Source organism: Podarcis pityusensis (genome assembly GCF_964106645.2).
Source record: "Podarcis pityusensis genome assembly, chromosome: 7".
NCBI lineage: Eukaryota > Metazoa > Chordata > Lepidosauria > Squamata > Lacertidae > Podarcis > Podarcis pityusensis.
The window spans coordinates 60,866,352-60,887,973 of record NC_138031.1 but is presented as its reverse complement, the minus strand read 5'-3'; the positions used below and the strand labels follow the sequence as shown (position 1 = coordinate 60,887,973).

Here is a 21,622-nt window from a genome sequence, read left to right as displayed (position 1 = left end):
GCGAAGTTCAGCTACACTCTCTCATACTGTATTTCATTTCTCTTTTACAAATATGTAAGCATATTATCTTCCAGTGAGTTCACCCCTGGAGATTTTGCTGGGATTTTCAGCAAACACTCTAGGCAGAAGAAGGGAAGCGACTTTTGCCAGACTACAACGGTTCTTTGAAGGCACTGATGGCCCTCAAACCCGATAACCTTTTAATATGTAGCCAACAAACAAGCATAATCACAAAGACATAAAATATGCTTCAGCTTGCAGAGCAGAGCAACTCCATCAAGGTAAACTGGAGCGAAAATTTGATCATCTTATATTGCTTAAATTCCCATGAATTTAGCCACATTACAGGTAAATAGGATGCAGTAAATAGCAACCAAATGAATTTGGGTTCATTAATGAATTCACTCTTGTGAACTGAGCTGCACAGAAGACGGCTGATGGCCCAAGGCTGATCTGCACTGCTGCTTTACCACATTACTAAGCTCAAGTTGATTTAATACACAGCTGGCCTTCGGTGTCTCCTCATTGACATGTCAGAGAATGGGGGAGGGTAAAGTAGGAGACTCTGTTGCTGGAGTAGGAATTGTTCTTGCTTGAAATGGGAGAAACTTCCTTGCTGTATCTGTTAGCAATGCAAAACCAGCAAGCAGAATGTGGATGGAGAATCTGTTTTAACTCCCCAACTGAGCCATTACTTTTCATGTGGTCTCAGCTAATTGATCCTTATGGCTATCCTTAACTTTTCCTCCTTGCAATTATCCATTTCTGAAAGTATTTCTCCCAAGAGATTTCTGCGCAAAAGAATGGGATTATCCGGAAAGTTTACAAAAAGCAAACCCAACCCGTGCCTCAAAGACCAACAAATTTATGTGGCCATAATTCTGAGACACATGGAAATAGCGGGGAAACGGGATGGGAAAGTATTAGAAATGAAGAAAAAGTATTTTATTGTGAGCAGCAAAGGAGAGAGGGGAAAGAAGCATCTTGGAGGGGGGCAGGAAGTCAATTTTAAAATTGGTGTTAAATTCAAATTAATTTGTTTACAATTTGGAAAACTAATAAAAATTAATTGGTAAAAAATAATAATAGTGGGAAACAGTAAAGTGGGTCAGAGTCAGGAACAGTGGAGATATAGGGCCAGAAGGACATCACTAGCACAACAAGGCTCCCCCCCCCTTCCTCCTGCATCCCCCATCCACTCTGGAAAAGGAATACTGGAACACAAATGTGGGAGAGGAAAGTGAAGATTGTTCCATTTGGCAAGCAGAAAGACTCAACGTTCACCTCTAATTCTCTGCTGGGAACTTCTGCGTCTTGCAGTTGAAGTTGGGGTGCTGTGACCCCTGAAGGCCCTGAATCCTCCTGTTTTTTTGTCTCATTGTCCACTGACACAGCCTCCTCCTCTGCAACATTTGCTTTACAGAGTGCCAGGTCCTCTCAAGAGGATTGTATAGTTACAATATCTTAAGTGGTGTCCAAATCAATGCAGCTTTGAAATGTTCCGCCATCTTGATTCAAAATGACACCCAACCCTAGGCAAACATATGTCCAAATGCATAGAGAACAGATGGACAGATAAACAACTTTCCAAAATATATAGTAGAAGTAGAAAGTATATTAATTAATATGTATATAGAGATAAAAGGTCATTAACCTAAATACACTTCGGGAAATGATTATATGTGGGGGCCTACAGTTGTTGGACATGTAAGCCCTATTTGTTGGCATCCGTCTGCTTTGAGAGTCAATGGAGTGTGCCTCCAGGGGTGAAGTCAAACCGCTAAGAATCACAGCGCCTTCTGTAGCTGCAGAGACGGGTAACTCATAACTGCTGCCTCCCATGTTAGCTACACCGAAGTGACGTCCCTGGGGCACAAGCTTGGGCTATGTCTATGGAGGGCTTTGCTGCCAGGATGACAAGACTCCCCCCGCCCCCTGGTCTCGCTGATGTGGTCCAAAGGAAAGCAGAGCAATACATTTGGCAACAGCTTGGCTGCAGGAGTTGCCATAAGGAAGTGTACAAGATGCCATCCAACCATCTTAGGGACTCCACTCCAGGTTCCTTCCTTAGATGTTTCTTCTCCTAAAGATGTCCCACAAGGCAGCAGGTAGTAGGCCTCTATGCAATTGTTGAACCCAACCATGTAGATGTCTGGAGTGCTTGGAGGCAGGGAAGGCACTCCTGGAACATGAAGTGATTCTGCTCACCTATTAGATGTAGGCTGTGCATACTTAGACCTTATTCCCACTGGCCTGGTTCTTAAATGTGGATGAAATGTTTTTCTAGAACTACATTAAATTGGTTTGGTAAGTTATACTGGCTGTTCCTTCTAACTCTCAGCACTGGCTCTAAAACAGGTCCTCACTGGAGGTTCCATGACTCCCTGTCTAGTGCCTAAACACAAAATCCAGAAGACTGGGAAGCAGCGCTAGAAATAAAAGACTCCGTTGAGCACGTTTTGATGTATTTGCCCACTGTGTTTACTGTCTGCCCCGTAGGTTCCTGGCTCCCCTTAACCTGCCAAGCAGACAAACAGGGTATTGCCATGTGGGGATTAGGTGCATGGAGTGGGGGAACTACTATGTGGACATATCCACTGTTGATCAATGGCAAAAGAACTGGAAGCAATACGAATGACACCAGAATAGCATGAGTTATAATGCGCTCATGGAACTTGCATGCTGCAGCATATTTCTCCCCAGTAGTTGTTTAAAAATGGGGATGGTAGTGTGCAAGTCAATGAATCTCTCTGTTTTCCAATGAGGTAAATTATATTTCAGTAATAGGTCTGTGGAGTGTTTATTCACTTGAATGGATTTATTTAACAGATATTGAGCCCAGAGGATTTACCTGCAGGATATGCAGAGATTACTGAGCAGCGCAAATGGTCATTCAGCAAATACATCCTGCAATAAACAGGAACTTATATCTGTATTACTAGTAGAACAGAGCCAGACTAGCCCAGTAAATAGAGCTTTGGTCTTGGATCTGGAAAGTCTGGCAAATTGAAACAGCAGCTCAGGCTTGGACTTATTTGGTATCCCTGGGGCAATGACTCTCCTCTTAGCTAACGAATATTAGCAACTCATTCCAGAGAGTTGTGGTAGTGATCAGTGAAATCAGATTTTAGAATATTTTACCCAATAATAAAATGATAATTTGAGATTATATAATGCCAAAATTCAAGGGACACTGGTGGTGCTGTGGGTTAAACCACAGAGCCTAGGACTTGCCAATCAGAAGGTCAGCGGTTTGAATCCCTGCAACAGGGTGAGCTCCTGTTGCTCGGTCCCTGCTCCTGCCAACCTAGCAGTTCAAAAGCACATCAAAGTGCAAGTAGATAAATAGGTACCGCTCCGGCGGGAAGGTAAATTGCGTTTCCGTGCGCTGCTCTGGTTCGCCAGAAGCGGCTTAGTCATGCTGGCCACATGACCCAGAAGCTGTATGCCGGCTCCCTCGGCCAATAAAGCGAGATGAGCGCCGCAACCCCAGAGTCGGTCACGACTGGACCTAATGGTCAGGGGTCCCTTTACCTTTACTAATCCCAAAATTCTACTTGTGGTGTTCAAATGTTTCCAATAATGTCCACAGGGAGCATTGTGACAGAATGCGTGTAAATGATCATGAAAGTCTCAGGAGCATTTCTGTGGCCTCCAAAACCAGCTTAGCATCAGCTTAATATGAACAGTCGGTACATATTTTGGTAACCATCTAACATGGAATCATTTAAGCACCTATCAAGGACGGGGTAGCAGTGAATTTCCTGCACTGGCAATGATTTGGACTAGCTAGCCTATGATTTTATGTGACCTTCCAGACAAGTGATGAGTGGGTAGCCATGTTCATTTCTGGTTTATTTCTTTTGCAGCCACACTATGGTACATATGATTACAGCAGCCTCAGGAACCATGCGTATTCCTAGTCTTTGGCTGATAGGACTTGCCTGTTTTGTTTACTACTATTATTTCTGGTATAATATGACTTATGGCAGGTGCAGTATTAAATATTGCCTGAAGGTTCTTCAGAAGTCTTTCTGTGCTGAACATTCTGGTATTAATCTGTCTTTGTCTGGTGTGACAGGGAAAGAAACAGCCTTAGGATCTCTGCTTGTAGTCAGCCACTACCTGTGGTCATGAATGCGTTTGCCATGCAGGCTCGTTCACAAACATGGGTTGAGCATTAGCGTGCAACGTTGTGAGTGATGCAGATGGAACATCACTACAAACATTATTTACTACAATGCGGTGGATGGGTAGAAGTTGCTGATCACAAATCCAAGCGCTAGCATGATGTGTCTGTTAGAGACTGCCCTCTGTGACATACAATTAATGCTTTAATAGCCACTATCTGAAGTAAACATGTAAGTGGCAATCCACCTATAGCCTGCACGACAAACTGTGAAGAAATGGACACCTGAGACAGTAAATGTGAATGTAGATTCCCTTGTACATTGCAAGATGCATAAGAAGGCACATTCCTATCCTTGGGGTCTCATCATGTGCTTAATACCAGGTGTGCATTGTTCTGTGAATGCTCCTCTGACCTGCATGTAGGGATCACACTCAGCAGTCAAAATATTTATTCATATATAAATAAGGAAATAGAAACATGAATTTATTTTCCCTGACCAGCTTTTATCTATCCTTTTACTGATGTTTGGTCGAAGTTACTGTGATTTTGTATGTTCTGTACCACCTTGCTGTATTCTTATGTAAAGTGTGGCTTATACTTATGTCAATAAATAAAATGAACTTGCTATAGGTTAGTTGGTAGAGCATAAGACTGTTAATCCGAGGGTCATGGATTTGAGCCCCACCTTGGGCAAAAGATTCCTGCATTGCAGGGAGCTAGACGAGATGACCCTTGTGGTCCCTTCCAACTCTACAGTTCTATGATTCTATGACTCTGCTTTTAAGTGGCATTTATGATAAAGAAGTGGCACTAACTGAGTTTTCATTTTGCTCATAATTGTGATGGATGGCACAGACGATGACTTTTAGACACCTTTGTCTATTTTCATCCAATCACATTTTAAAGTTGTACAATATTATGGGGTTTAATCTTTCACCTTCCCACACTACCTTTTAAAAAATTAATTTACATTTGCACAGTGTAGGTTTGTGAGGAATTATAGTCAGGGTCAGACCGTAAGATGCACCTTTAATGAATGTTGTATGTAATTATCTAATGCTTCTTTTAGCCTGGAAACCAGCTGTTTTATTAAAGCTTTAGGCAGCATTCATAATTCACTAATGGTTGATCTGTGCAACTGAAAATTGGTCCTGATTGCACAGTGAGCTCAGTGCTCAACTGGCACTGGCCACGAGGCTGTCTGAACACTTTGTTCTGTGGCCAGATTGAATTTCAGCAGCGAGGAAGAGGAAAGTGGTTATCATTTCCATGTGGAATGAAAAAATAATAATAATCTGGCTGCATGACAGAGCAAGCAGATGACAGTGTTGGCCCTATAGCCATCTCTAACGAGTGCTGATAATGGTGTCAAGATATGACCTGGTCTGATTCCTCCTCCTCCTCGGAGGACAATGCTATGGATCTGGGGGAAGAATGAGAGTCTTCACTGCCTTGGAAGCTCAACACAGAAGGATGCCATTCTGCCAGCACCTCTCTGGACTGACACCTGAAGACTCCAGCCAGAAGCTCCCATGGAACCACAGTCTCCCCAAAGCTGTAGCAGCCAACAGCTCTTAAAAAGACAACTAACTGTCTTGCAATGACATTATGATCAGTGAACAGAACCTGGCACCGGACAGTTTGACCATAGTACACTTTTGCTTTCGCAGCTGCACTGGCTTCAGTCTGTTTCCAGGTGCAGTAGAAGGTGCTGGTTTTAATCTTTAAAACCACAAAAGGCGTAAGATCAGGCTACCAGAAAGGCCATCTCTGAACCTTAAAGATTTTCCAAACCCTATTTCCAGACCCCCACCAAATGAAGAATGGAGGCAAATAACCAAGGAATGAGACCTTTTAGTACTGACACCCAGGTTAAGGAATAGCCTTGGCAGGGAGATTCACCTGACACCGTGATCAACTCCCGCCCGGAAACCAATGTCCCCACTGTGGAAGGGCATGTGGATCCAGAACTGGCCTCCACAGTCACTTACAGACTCATTGTTAAAACAGTGTTTGTTTACGAAAGACAATCTTACTCGGCTACGAGTGATCGCCAAAGAAGAAGAAGGTCTTTTTGAGGCCAGGTGAAGAAGGTCTTTCTGTTCACCCAGGCCTAAACTGCAGCTTACCAGAACATTATTTGTGTATTTATTATTTTCTATAAAATATTATTTTCTATAAAATATTATTTTCTATAAAATAATACAGAATGCATTAAAAAATGTAAACTAATAAAGGGATAGAAAGGGAAATTCAAAACAGCTTACAAAAATCAACATACTTAACTGTGGTGAGATCTGCCTTTTTCAGAAAAACATCTATTTTTTAAAAAGGAAAAATAGTGGCAGAGCGTGCTTAAAAACCTTTCTTGCACACAAAAAGTTCTATTAAAATATATAATGTAACTAACAAGAATGTCAAGAAAAAGCGAAGCTGAGCATAAGCACCCTTAGTCACCCCTGCTATTTGTCTGCCCTGGAGCAAAGCTAGATGCAGGTGCACCGTTTTTAACTTTTAGGGGAGATTCTGACCCCAACAGGTAGCTAAATTCACACGGTCAGAACCAGGGGTTGTGTCCATGGGTTTCAGAGCTACGGAGCCAAGAGGATGCCACTCAAACAAAGAAAAATAAAGCTTGTTTTAAGTCAGGAGACTGTCTGAACTAACTTCCTCGGCGATTGCGTTGCAGGTACAGAGCGATGGTACACCTGGATTCAGATTCCGAATAAAAACTTTCCCAGCGTTCAAGGATGTTTTGCACAGCTGGTTCGCGCCCATCTCCAAGCATATTAAGAGGGAGAAGTGGCATGAATGAATGAGTCGACCCTGCGATTTTATTATTAAGGGGCTAAACTAAAAATAAATAAATAAATATACAGAAACACGGAGTGGCGTGGGAGGGGCGGAGGGAAACCACCTCGGTTGGTTGAACCAAGGAGGTCCTCCAGTGCCATCTTCCGTCCACAAGGAGCACAGCAGCTTCCCCGCGGCGGTGTGCTTTTGCAAGGGCTAAATCAGGTATTGTGCGAGTGAGACCAAACGCCTGAACTTCTCCCAACATTGAGTGGAGGCTGGCTGGCGGCGCCCACAGACAGCCGCAGGAGAGCAAGCGGGCTGCATGCACCACGCAAAGCCTTGGCTCTGGGAGACAGACAGACGGGCGGCGTGAGGCGCGAGGCGGTCACGTGGGTTAGCAACAGGCAACAGCCAGTTAGAAAAGAGGCTGTCAGAGGCGGGCTGTGCTCGGAGCATGATAGCTGATTGGGCGGAGTGTGTGTCTTTTTTCCTCTCCCTTGGAGAGCTTTGGGATGGGAAGCGTCCTTATGTTTGTGTCTCAAAGAGAGAGAGAGCCTTAAAAGAAAAAAGAGCACAAAACTTCTTCCCATCAGGTGCAAAATTGGCTTGAGATGGAAAATCTGCAGGGAGGGAAAGATTAGGGAAGTAAGCAGCTGTTGGCAATGGCTGTTAGGCCTCTGTTGAGAAGGGCATCTTCCGGCACATGCAAGAGGTTTCAGGGTTTGCAGCTGACAATGAAAAGAGCCTGTGTTGCTTTTCGCTTTTCAAGGTGACTCCTGAGGAAAGGGTTGGTAGGAGAAGAAGGCGCAGGAGGATAGTTGCAATGCATCCAGCGTCTTTTTGTATAGGCACCTGAAAGGGCTCTGCCCTCTGCCTTCTTAACGTTCTTTGTATTTAAACCAGAACTGGACCAATGAAGTCTTCACATATTATTGTATCACATTTATAGCCCAACTTTCCTCCAAAGATCACAAGGTGGTGTATGCAGTTCCTCCTTGTTTTATCCCCCCAAGAACCCTGCAAGGCAAGCTAGGCAGGGACAATGATTGCCCAAAGGTGAGTTAGGAAGAAATACTTCAAACAGAGGGCTGTTCTCTGAAAGGAAACATGACCACCCTCTTCTGTCCTTTCAGTGTGATTACTCTTTTCTACGTTAGGTTTAATATTTCCATTCCTGGGGGAGTGATTGTTTAACAAGGCAGGAATTATTTGATCTATGAGGCACTATTATAGTCTGGGATACTTCTGAACAAGGATTATGCATTTAAAACAAGGGATGTCTGTGACAGAATGCTTTGCATTGGTGTGGACAGGTCAGTCTATTTCCATCCCATGTCAATTTTGTACATGTTCATTCATAAATCCATATTGTGCTGTCTCCACATAAATCTGTTTTTGGGAAGAAGAAAAACCTACAGTAATGAGTAGTTAAATATGTATTATCACAAAATATGTATTTAAATTGTGTGTTTTATCTCAATGTACACATTTCTAAATGCATTATATCTTGTATTACAACCTTGGGAAAAGTTTGGAATCTGAAAAGTAAACAAATGAAAGACTCCTCTTTCCCTACTTAAGATAAAAATAGTTCATTTCCAGTGCTCAAAGCACTTAATGTACATTATCTCAATAATCCTTGCAGCATACACATAAGGTAGGCTAGTATCGCTCCCATCTTGAGGATTCGCAATTAATTAAAACCATTTATAAGCCACATTTAAGCACCATTAGAACATACTTCCTAGACCACCTGGCTAACTGGAGCTGGAGCAATAAATACATAAATGCAACGCTCCGAGGTGCAGGGGGCTGTATTCGCACTGTACAGCACAGCAGAGTAACATTGTCTCATAGACTGAACTTGATTCATGGCACACTTAGCAAAACGTAGCCATCACTGTTCTACTTCCTATTTCCTGTCTTTTTTCTCATGAAGTTGATTGTATCTGCAGCCCATTTTTCTTAAATCTCAGCAGGAACTGCCTGGCTGTGTTGTGGAGGTTTATCATACAGGTATGTATTCTGCTGTATTGTTAGGAGGGTCCTATATTGTTCTTACCCGAAGTGTGCAAAGTTTGAACTTCATTTCCCTATAGTCACCTTGAAAAAATATTGACATTTTTCCACCCCAAAAAAGAAAAAATGCAGTCCCTTCAAAGTGGCTATAGATTTGGCAGGCTCCAATGCTCTTTTCATTCATGCAGTCTCCAAACACAGTCATTCATACCTATAAGGAAGGAAGTGTCAGGTTATGCACAGATATTTTGACATGCGCTTATTCAAACCCTGAGTTCTCAAAGGAAGCAGATTTGTGCCATAATATTTGTACTGCTTTAAAAATGTATACAACTGAGGTGCCAACTTTATGCTTGGCCCTGCGTGGGAGCACAACTATTTAAAAGTAAACCACAAATGCTAAGTATAGTAGGGATCCCTTTATCGTCTGCATTGGATTACTGAAATATCGTCTTTGTGGGGCTCCCCAGAGGCTGGCCCAGAAACTGCAGTTAGTACAAAATGCAGTGGCGTGAGTGTTCGCTGGGCCAGAATATTGGCACCGTGTTACATTGCTGATGCTGAAAAGTTTGCACTGGCTGCCAGTTAGCTGCCAGGCAAAATTTAAGATACCTTATGCAGATTGAGATCAGAATACTTAGAATACAATCTCAACACTATTCTATGCAGTTGACCACTTCACTCTGCAGTACATCATCTCCTGCAAACACAAGCTTATCAAGAGGTCCATTCCCCACAATGCAGGAAGCAGTCTTTACTGTGGCAAAACCTACCCTTTGGAATTCCTTCCTGTAACATACAAAACAGATGCCATCTCTATTACCTTTTTGGAGCCCACAGAAGACCTTTGTCCAACAAGACTTTTAAAGCAGAGATTTTTATCCCAGTCTGTATCTATATTGGACTTGATTTTTATTTTTAAATTGCTTTGGGATGTTTTGTGGCAAGCAATTCTTAACTGAAATAAATAAAAGAAATAAATCTAGAGCTCTTTGGGTAGTGTATGAAATATGCCCACAATAAGCAGGAGTCTAGAACAGGGATTTACAATGGAGAATTAGATTTCCTCATGCAATGATGATAATCATAGGAATACCTTTTTTGTTTTATTGCAGTTAAACAGTAAAAAACACAACAGAATAAAACAACCAGCACTGAGTAAAATGGATTAAAACCCTGGATAAATATGATGTTTGTGTCTGACATTGAAAACAAAACAAAAATTGTACCAGGGGTGCAGGTGCAATCAACTTCATGAGGAAAAAAGTCTTTGTAGAGGGAATTCTAAGGGTACCACAGCAGAGAAGGCCCTGTTCCCTGTCATCACCTGCTTCACTTCTAAAAGTAGAGCAAGGTGAAGCTGATTTTAAGGCTTGCAGCCCAATTCATTTATACGGTGGGTGTGAAGGGCATGCTACAGAATCTTCAACACAGAAAACTAGCTCTGGAGCCAATGTCACATGCCATGAGAGCAACAGGGCCTTCCACACCCACTGAATTACAAAACTTTAACGTCTCTATCCAGAAGACTAGAAAAAGAAAGACTTGGTAGGGTGGTGTCTGTGGGCAACTGTGGGTAACTTACGGTTTATTAAACAAATCATAGTGTGAACAAACCATGGCTTAGCATTATGTGCGCACCAGGCCATTGCATAAGAAAAATGTATGAGGCAATACCTTTATTAGGCCAACCAAAATGTCACAAAATAGTATGCTAGCTTTTGAGTTCTTCAGAACTCTTACTCAGATTGGATGGTAACAAAAACACAAGGGAAGGAGGACAGAGAGTGAGAAAATACTGGCTGGTGCTCAAGCCACCCATGGCTGCATCTGGTGAAAGTCTTAAGATGGAGTATATGAGGAAGAAAACATTCAAAAGAGATCCTTTAAGTGCTATGCAGGCATCAAGTTTGCATGAAGACTAAAGCAAATGACTTGGTGACTCGGTTATATATCCACAGCTGGATTGGCAGGCAGGGGACAGATAGCTAAGATTCAGCCTTGAGAGATGTAGGCATTTGCTTTGACACAGTACAAGACTAGTAATTTATCAAAACCATTCATCAGGGAAAAGTGGGACAGGGACTAATCTCAGAGAGACTGAGCCAGCCTGACCTTTTTACTTCCTGGGTACTTTTATTTAGTCACCACAAAAATCCTGTCTTCTCTGGTGAGAAAAGCATCGTTTCACTAGCAGGAAACCTTCCTTAAATCTGAAATGTTTTAGTCAGTCCTCAGTTGACCTCACTCCATGGTATTCATGTCCTTTGCAGGAGAGGGGAGAAAGACTTGAGTGCAGCATTCCCAATGAAGATGTGAAGTGCCTTGTGCAGTAACATTATCATTTCTTCTGATTTATATTCTATTCCCTTATTCACTCCACTATCCTATTTGGCTTTTATACAAGAGTCATACATTGTCCTAATGGTTGCAAGGGTTTTACTAAAATAACCCCAGGAGCAAATTTCTTTTTCTGGTCCGCTTGCTGTGAATTACTGTTCCACTTAAAATGTACTCCTTCTCTTGGTTCATTGCATCCAGATTTATTATGTAACATTTGCATTACATTTTCTCTTTACCATCCCAGGTTCTTGTTAAGATTGACATCATTCTGAAACCACTTAGGTTGTTTCTCATTGTTCTCTCTCTCTTGAATTCTGGTACCTTCAGACAACTTTTATATTCTAGATCTGACAGTTTCTTGCAAACTATTTACACATTGGTTGCTGACAATCAAACCTAATTCCTATCTTTTAAAAGCATTTGATTGTCAGCAGGCAATATGTAAATAGTTTACAAGAGAATGTCAGATCAAAGATATCAAAGTTGTCAGAAGGCACCAGAATTCAAGAGAGAGAGAATAATGAGAAACAACCTAAGTGGTTTCAGAATGATGTCAATCCTAAGAAGAACCTCGGTTGGAGAAGAAAAAATGTAATGCAAACATTACATCATAAATCTGGATGCATTTTTTTTTGCTTTCCAAGGTCACCACAAGCAACATCAGCCATAATTTGCCTCTGAAGTGGGAAGTACTTTTACGAAAATTCTAGGGAGATTTCCGCCCCTTAATTTATTTGATGCATGTATCAAACAGAAATGCCAATAATTTTTTTTTTTTTTAAAACTATTCCCTTTCAGGGGCCTAGCAACTGCAGTGGCACAACAGCTGAGCTAAAATAATATTTATCCTTCTGGTCAAATATAGAAGACTATGATCATATTTGTCAGACAGGTAGACATAAGCCATCACAACATTAGTTCATTCTGATTCTCCAAACACTTGAATCATTAATTATTTTTCCAAATTGCCATATATTGAGCTGGAAATATACTATGTCTTACTAATATGAAAAGTAAAGCTCCATTCTGAAAAAGGAAAAAAATAATAATGGTATCCTGCTTAGCTTGGTGTCTGGTGGCAGGGACTTGATGCTTATGCTTCTCTGCAATAAGAATTTTCCAGCGTTCATTGTATGAGAGGTCTATAATAAAAGTCCTGTTGTTCTGCCACAGTTGTATAATGACATGTCTGGCAGGAACTACCATGTAACTAATCAAGTCCTACAACACTCCCTCTCATCCTAGTGTAAAGGTAAAGGTAAAAGAACCCCTGACCATTAGGTCTAGTCGTGACCGACTCTGGGGTTGCGGCGCTCATCTCGCTTTATTGGCCGAGGGAGCCGGCGTACAGCTTCCGGGTCATGTGGCCAACATGACTAAGCCGCTTCTGGTGAACCGGAGCAGCGCACGGAAATGCCATTTACCTTCCTGCCAGAGTGGTACCTATTTATCTACTTGCACTTTGACGTGCTTTCAAACTGCTAGGTTGGCAGGAGCAGGGACCAAGCAATGGGAGCTCACCCTGTCACAGGGATTCAAACCGCCAACCTTCTGATCGGCAAGTCCTAGGCTCTGTGGTTTAACCCACAGCGCCACCTGCGTCCCCATCCTAGTGTACCACATCCTAAAAACCTAACTAACTGCAGACATTTCTACCACAGAAATGAACATATGTGCCCCATTGACTATGATGCCCCCAACAGCCTGGGAACATTGTACCCAACAGGTATGTTAATATCACTGAGGTAGAGCTACCGTCTATGGATTGCTTTTAATGCACTCTTCCAGAAACAAACTACAGAACCTTCAGCATCCAGATGCTATATCGCATTGACTAGGTGGAATCCCCTCTCCTATGTCTCTCTCCCAACTGCTCTAAGGCCTATTACTTTTCCTGTGGTATTGTCTTGGGTCCTGAGGCATCGCTGGGCTCAAGAATGGAGTGGTAGAGAAAGAAGGACAAGGAGAGGGAACAGGAGGATCACTGGGGAACAGGGGATGGAGGAGGCTTGTACTTTCCCTCCCCTGATTTGGGTGCCCAGCTGGGGAAGCAGGACCCTCATCTCCTGTTTTCCTTCCTAGGGAAAAAAGCACAGCAGTGAAATCCAGGAAGAGCATCAGCCCACCACTAGGAATGGAGGAACTGGAGTCAGAATAGGAGCACACAGCCTGGTTGCCCTGGCAGCACTCCCATCACTGGGAATAGATGCCTCCTCCCTAACACAGTGAGTATCTGCATTCTCAGCCGTCTTGCAGGGCATGAGAGTGTTGCATACGAGCACACCTTGCTACATCTATAAAACCTTGGTGGGTGGGCATGCTGCCCCATTGGAACAACTCTGTTGCTTCTGTGCAGTTGTGACCTCACTAAGCTCATCTTGGACACCTTAAACTTGGACCGCTGCTTATAGCTCAGCTAGCCTTGCCTTTCCCATCATTTAGTGTAAGTGTAGCTGCTGATGTGACCCTGGAGGTTGCAAGTGAAGACTGGAGAAGGTACCCACGTAAGAATATTGCTGGAGAGGGGAGCACGGCGTTGATTTTGAGGGAAGGGGGAGGTTTGCTTGTGGGGCCACTGTAAACCTTGTGATGGTTGGAGCTCCAATGCCCACACAAACTGGGTTGGGTCACTTCGGACTCAAAGGAGTAACATCCAGTGGACTGTTTGGTTTCTGAAGCTGTGGACTGAACTGCAGATTGAATTAGGAATCCTGCCCTCAATCCAAAAACCTTATTCTTCTTGCATAAGCAACATCTTGAGAACTGCTATAGAGCTGGCCTGTTAGAGTACTGCACAGGCTCCTCTAGCACTTTTGCAAGCATTGCCAGAGAAGCGCTAGTAACTCTTTACTTTCCGTTCATGCTCCAACAATCTTTTCTATATTTAGTGGACTTGCTGTACTTCACAATCCCTTTTGTGCAGGGAGTGCTTGTGTGGATGTTACAAAGAAGGCCTTGCTCAACCCTGGTACCCTCCAGATGTTTTGGAAATGCATCTCCCACCATCCAGGCTGTTAAAAACCAATTCATATAACAAACATAATAAATGGCATATTAAATAAATGCACTAATAAAAACCACAAAAGATAAAGCAGCAAACAAACAGAAACCGGGAATGGTTTGCCAACATGGTAATTTATTTGTTCAGACTGAATCCAAAAGGCTTTGTCTCTGTGGTCCATTGATTTCTAGGAAACAGTGTTGATTTTAATAAAATACATTCCTTCTACTCCACTACTTAAACTACTTAAAACATTTAATAGACTTCTGAATCTGTATAATCATTTATTGGTTTTAAAATCCAAACAGCAGACGAAACTTCCAATAAACAATAAAAAGAGACTCTAAGATGAAGAAACATCCCAAAATAAAACACAGTTCTTTACAGACGTTTACTGAGTGGCAGTAAAAGGGGGAAATACCAGACAAGTAACAAGCATTGCATTGTGTGTTTATCCTTTCAGTGTGACTGTAGGAAACAAGGGCAATATTGCCTGGATTCAGGAAATTTCAGAGACGTTCAACTTCAGAACTTCCACTTTCCTCAAAATGTTTATTTTTATTGGAAAATATGGTCCCCTTGATAAGCTCAAATATCACTGCATGGATAGTGTTGCACCATGGAACTGCAATTCTATGCATGTCAGAAACATAGTTATTTATCTAGGCTTTGCTCAGGGCAGCATCCAATAATGTCTGTCCACTTTAACAATGGAAAGTCAGTTGCACAATAGGACTTTTAGTTTCTCTGATCTGCCCCCCCTCCTGGCCACCGCCACATTTCTAGTCTCCTGCACATCTTCCAAAATCTGCTTGGGAGGGTTGGGAGACCTTCTGGAGCATGTGGGGGGGGGGTGAAGGAGTGGATGGGCCCTGTTCAGGGCCGAAACTAGGTTTTCTGTCGTCCTGGGCAAAGACCCCCACACACCCCACACATGTGTGTTTGCGTACAAACACTCTCTCTCTCTCTCTCACACACACACACGCCTCAACACATTTGTTCTTTAAGGGCATAAAAAGGAGTTTGAAAAAGACTGGAAAATAGTTAGTCTCTCCAAGTAGTAAAATTCTCTCTGTGTATATCTGGCTTTCATTCAATATTAAGTATATCTCCTCAGAGAGTAATAGGTCATTTGAGAAATTCTATGAAGTATTATGACTGTATTATTATTAATAATAATAATAATAATAATGGAAACTGTGTTAATGATCAGGCACATTCCAGAGAGTAAGCCCTATTGAACTCAGTGGGACTTACTTCTGAGTAAAAATGCTTTCAAAAATATGATATAATATTGTCCTACATAAGTCAAGGCCAGCCCAAACATTGTGGTACCTGAGATGAACAACAAAATGGCATCTGTCCACACACACCCCGGGCCACCACCAGGGAAGAAGTGGTGAATGACGATGTACATCAGAAACAAGGGGGTGGGTAAAGATCTACCTTGGGATCTGCTGCCCTCATGGATGGGCATCCCTGCTGCAAGCCTGGCTCCCTGCCAGCCTGCCTCCTTTTCTTGAGCCACTTTACTGGCATGGCTGAGACAAATACCTTGTGGTCCCCCTCAGCCTTTTAATGGCAACGAACTATTTGTACAGCCTGCAACTTTTCACCTGGCAGAGTACCCACCAATTTTCCCTTCCTCAGAATTGTAGGGCAGAATATCACTGCTTTCCCTTGCTTTACAAATTAATTTTCTACCGCCAGTTATATGATGTGGATGGATCAGGGAATCACACCAGTCGTACATTTTCATTATTCACATATACAGTTCCATAATATGTTTCCCCTTGTGCCATATATGTTCCTTGCTCATATAAAACCAATTGGAGGGGTGTTAACAGCACCTGTGTTATAATTTTGAATGCTACATCTATTACCAAATACAGTCACCTGTGTAAAACTAGTAAATTTGCACTGTGGCTACCTGAGGGCTAATCCCTAATGCCCCTTCCGATCGTCAGGAGGAGGGGGGGTTGTGGGATCACGACCCCGCCCACTCTCGCTCTCCCGAGGCTGGCGCCAGCCTCGCGGGAGGCAGGGATTCCCCCAATTAGCATCCCCTGTGGCGCCAGCCAATTGGCTGGCGGCAGGGGCGGGCCTTAGAAAGGCCACTTAAGGTCGGGGAAGCCCTGGCTTGCCCCTTTTCACCCTGGAGACGACGCGGTTTGGTTTAGGTGATCCTTCCGCTCGCTGGAATCCTCGGAGCCTTGTGGAACCTGGAGCCTTCTTCCAAGCCTTAGTGGAGCACCAGCAAGCTTAGCCTTTCGGAACGTTCTTTTGCCGCTTGCCTTTTTTACTCGAGCTGAAATCACCACAGGAGAAGTTTTCCTCCTGCGCTTAGCAAGGCTATTGGGCAGAAATCGCTCAGGTTCCTCGGGGGGCTTATTCTCTTAGGTTGCTTCAGCAGCGTGACTCACCACCGGCTCCTACATCTATTACCAAATACAGTCACCTGTGTAAAACTAGTAAATTTGCACTGTGGCTACCTGAGGGCTAATCCCTAATGATGTGTACCATACACAAACCACCCTGGAAAAATGAAAACAAGCAATTACTCTTTCTTCATAGGCAGCCTTTAACTCAGAATAATTTCTGTTCAGAAATTTGGGCCTATCAACAGTGGAAATGGTCACATCTCTGAACAGATCCTAATGCATATGTTCACGTCACATCTCCAGGGTGAAATTTAGTGATAATTCAACTAATCTACATAAGGGGATCTGTTTTTGCAAATTTATAATTTCCAAAGGGCACATCTGCTAACATTCTATTATAATTTTCTTAACTCCATTTCTTTCATTAAGGAGCTAATTTTGCTCCCAAGTGGATCATTAGCTTTTTACCCATTTTGATTAATTTAATTTGTACTATGAAGAGCTACCTACGGCTTCATGAACTGAATGAGAACTTTACCATGTGTTGTAACCTAGTCTTTCACCATGAGAAATCTTGTCAAATCTAATTGCATTTAAAGGAATTGAAATTCATTTCCTGTGACATTATTTCAAAAACTATAAGAAGCAAGCAAGGTCTGCACCACACTCATCACATTGCACTCTTCATGAGATCTGGGCAGGACATGTCTCTGGAGTGTGTCGGAGTAGCTCAGAAATCCCTGATAGAAAGGGATGCTTTGCTAACCTAATGAACACTCAAATGAAAATGAACATCTGAAGCTCTATTCCAGTCGCCACATGAACTTTCTGGCAAAAACTGGAAAATCTCTCCCACTGATTTCCACTGATGTCATAGATTCAGTCGTAGTGAAGCTTTTGACATGTATATCATAAAGTAACATTATGACAGTTATGCACAAACTGTACATCTTTCAGTTCTTGAATAACATCCCAGAATGCAGTCATGGGAGGCTTTCCTTTCTTCTAGAATGAGGGTTACTGCAAAGTCCTAGACTTCAGATAAACATTATGATTTCCATTATTTAGGCATAGACACACATCAGTTAGCTTGACGGCCAGGATGCAGGCAGCTCTGATCCCATTATCTCCAAAAGAAAAGCTTCTGGTTGTTGTTTTTTACAAATGTTATCTTAAACATCTTTTTCAGTTCTTTATATATCATTTCCCACTAGGCTTTAACCTTATTGCAAGACCACCACATATGGAAGAAGGTACCTTCTTTCTCTTTACATTTCCAACACATATTTCATTTTGATTTATTCATTTTTGCCAATCTACTAGGTGTTAGGTATCATCTATATAACATTTTCATACAATTTTCTCTAATAATAATAATAATAATAATAATAATTTATTATTTGTACCCCACCCATCTGGCTGGGTTTCCCCAGCCACTCTGGGCGGCTTCCATAGAAACCAAAAAACACTAAAATATCATACATTAAAAACTTCCCTGAACAGGGCTGCCTTAAGATGTCTTCTGAATGTCAGGTAGTTGTTTATCGTTTTGACATCTGATGGGAGGGTGTTCCACAGGGCGGGCGCCACTACCGAGAAGGCCCTCTGCCTGGTTCCCTGTAGCTTTGCTTCTCGCAATGAGGGAACCTCCAGAAGGCCCTCGGTGCTGGACCCAGCGTCCGGGCAGAACGATGGGGGTGGAGACGCTCCTTCAGGTATACTGGGCCGAGGCCGTTTAGGGCTTTAAAGGTCAACACCAGCACTTTGAATTGTGACGTACTGGGAGCCAGTGTAGGTCTTTCAAGACCGGTGTTATGTGGTCTCGGCGGCCGCCCCCAGTCACCAGTCTAGCTGCCGCATTCTGGATTAGCTGTAGTTTCCGAGTCACCTTCAAAGGTAGCCCCACGTAGAGCACATTGCAGTAGTCCAAGCGGGAGATAACTAGAGCATGCACCACTCTGGCGAGACAGTCCGCGGGCAGGTAGGGTCTCAGCCTGCGTACCAGGTGGAGTTGGTAGACAGCTGCCCTGGATACAGAATTGACCTGCGCCTCCATGGACAGCTGTGAGTCCAAAATGACTCCCAGGCTACGCACCTGGTCCTTCAGGGGCACAGTTACCCTATTCAGGACCAGGGAGTCCTCCACACCAGCCCGCCCTATACCTTATACCATAGCTTGCGGCAAATTTTGTATCCATATTCCACAATCGTTCCCATGCCTCCATTTCTATATTGTGACCAATATCTATTGCCCAATGTATCATTGAAGATTTCACTTGTTTGTCTTTTGTCTCCCAGAACGCAGTCAGCTCTGATCCCATTATCCCCAAAAGAAAAGCTTCTGGGTTTTCCCCCCAGTTCTTTATATATCATTTCCCACTAAGCTTTGACCTTATTGCAAGACCACCACATCTTTCTCTTTACATTTCCAACATTTATTTAATTTTGATTCATACATTTTTGCCAACCTACAAGGTGTTAGGTACCATCTTTATAACTTTTTCATATAATTTTCTCTTATTCCATAGCATGCTGTAAAATAATTGTATATCCATATTCCACAATTGTTCCCATGCCTCCATTTCTGTATTGTGACCAATATCTACGCATTGCCCAATGTGTATATATTTATGTACCCAGATTCTGATCTTAATGACCTCCTGGGTGTTGCCTGCTAGGCCTGTCTGATGCTAAACCAGTTAACCTCCCTAGCCTATTTATCTTGGCTGACCATCTCTGTACACGGCTCCATGAAGATATTTCATCTGGCAGCCTTGGAAGTTTTCCTTTCATTGTAACTCCGCTTTTTCTCAGGGTGCACGCACCCACCCACCCTGGTGAATTATTTCTATAATGAGATAAAGATCTCTAGCCAAGGAATGATTCTTATTATAAAGTCCCCATGTTCCTCTAGGAGACCTCCCCTGGGTATATATTAAAACCAGAATGATCCCACACAATAATTTAAATCTACAAAACTCAATTCATTTCATACTTCCCTCCAGGCATTTGTCTTACAAGTGACCTAATAATGATGCATTGTGACGGTCTCCAAAGAGTACATGGGAACACAGTGCAACTATTCCCCAACATTTTCAGGAAGCAGTTTTGATGTGTTCCAATTTGAGAGGAGAGCCTTTAAAATCTGAAAAGCTGAATTCTTTATTCTCATTTGGGAAGGAGCCTGGTAAAAATAAATTGGGTGTTCCAAGCAACTTACAGGTTACCAAGAGGTTTCAAATCTTTAATATATAATCTATATAGTTCAGTATAAACCTTAGGGATACTCATACATGAAAAACATATTAAAGGTCAAATTCCTCAATTCCTAGCTAGCGCACAGTTTGCCAGATGTTGCGTGTTTTAAGGATTGTCTCATATTTTAGAAGCTTTTTTCATAATGCAGAATTAGACATGCGGATAATGCTTATCGCAGCTTCAATGAATGACGGGAACGCGGTAGTTAGTTGGAACATACACACACATCACATGGAATGTTTAGTTGTAACAGAACTCTGGTGACCTTTTGGAGGAAACACTTTTTCAGTGGAGAACAGGTGGCCTAGTGGCAAGAAAGTTGGGCCCAGGTATGGGAAACCTAGCTAGGATACTTGAGCTTTTTAAAGTTCCGTTAGAGCCTTGCACAGAAGAGGCCAGGTGTAGTTCATTGAGGAGTGAATTCCATAACTGATTGGCTGCCACCCCACCAACTAAATTTCTTTATACCCACTTAAGTTTCCAAACCATCTTCAAAGGCAGCCGCACACAGAGAGCATCACAGTAGTCTAGCCTAGATGTAACAAGCGCATGGCTAGGTCTGACGGGTGGAGTAGCCACCTAAGTTGATAGATGGCACTGCTAGCCTTCAATGCCACCTGCACTTCCATAGACTGTGCTCTCCTGGAGAACCACAAAGCTGTGAGCTTGGAAAAGAAACAGTACAGCCTCATCCATGATCAAGTGCACACCTCTATCCACTTGGGCTGATTTCCCAGTCCATGGCTTTATCTGATTGGTTTCAGCTTGCTCACCCTTATCCACCCTAAAACCAGTTCAAAAGTCCCACAGCCTCCTGCCTTTTGCAGATGGAAAAGAGAGGTAGAACCAAATGTGATCCCCATATTAGTGTTATCATAGCCCAGTCTTCCAGATGATCTCCCTCTGCAGTTTTACAGATGTTAAAAAGAATTATTCCCCAATAAGCCAGTAACCATGGAGCATAACAGAACTTCCCCATCACCACCTTCTTGGATTGATCCTCCAGGAAGGACTGGAGCCACCATATGATTCTTTTTGTTAAGTTCAGAGATTTATACCCCACCCTTCAACAAGTTCCCATTGCAGCTTACACATTTTTTCCCTAGCAACATCTATTATGAGTTGCATTTCTGAAACATGGTCTCTCCAAATAATCAATAGGGCATATTTGAAATTCTGCTTTGTCCCTTGTTGTTCACATTTACATTCTTGCAATTGCTTCCATATGATCTTTGGAAATGGAAAGAAGAAAATCATCTGCTGTTTACAGTGATGGATTGAATAAGCAGATATTTTCAGAGTTTCTAAAAAGACAGGATTTCTGGAGGGAATTGTTTAAGTACCAGGGGATTTTTACAAAATTCTAATACTGTTCCCAGTTGGTGAAGATGTAAACCTTCAATCAAATAGGCACAACATTTTAATGCTTTCTGTTCTGTCATGCTCAGAACAGTAAATGTGTGGACTAAATAACTCTTCAGATGCATGAATGAGAGATCCAGAATATATATTTTTTTAAAAAAATGGGAGTGGTGCGTGGCTATTTGAAAGCTACACTCTCTTCATTATGTAGAGGTGTCCCCAGTGGGGTGAATAGTTTAGCGGTACTCCTGAATCCTTTGCTGTTGCTTGAGGCTCAGGTGGCCTCGGTGGCGTGGACTGCCTTCCATCAGCTTCGGCTGGTGGCCCAGC

At 42.7% G+C, this 21,622-nt stretch overlaps 1 long non-coding RNA gene across 1 annotated transcript in view; it reads left to right on the top strand.

Annotated features, from left to right (window-relative positions):
* LOC308482323 overlaps window positions 1–21,622 on the top strand; it is a 176,466-nt gene that overhangs the window by 16,610 nt on the left and 138,234 nt on the right. The window lies entirely within an intron of this gene.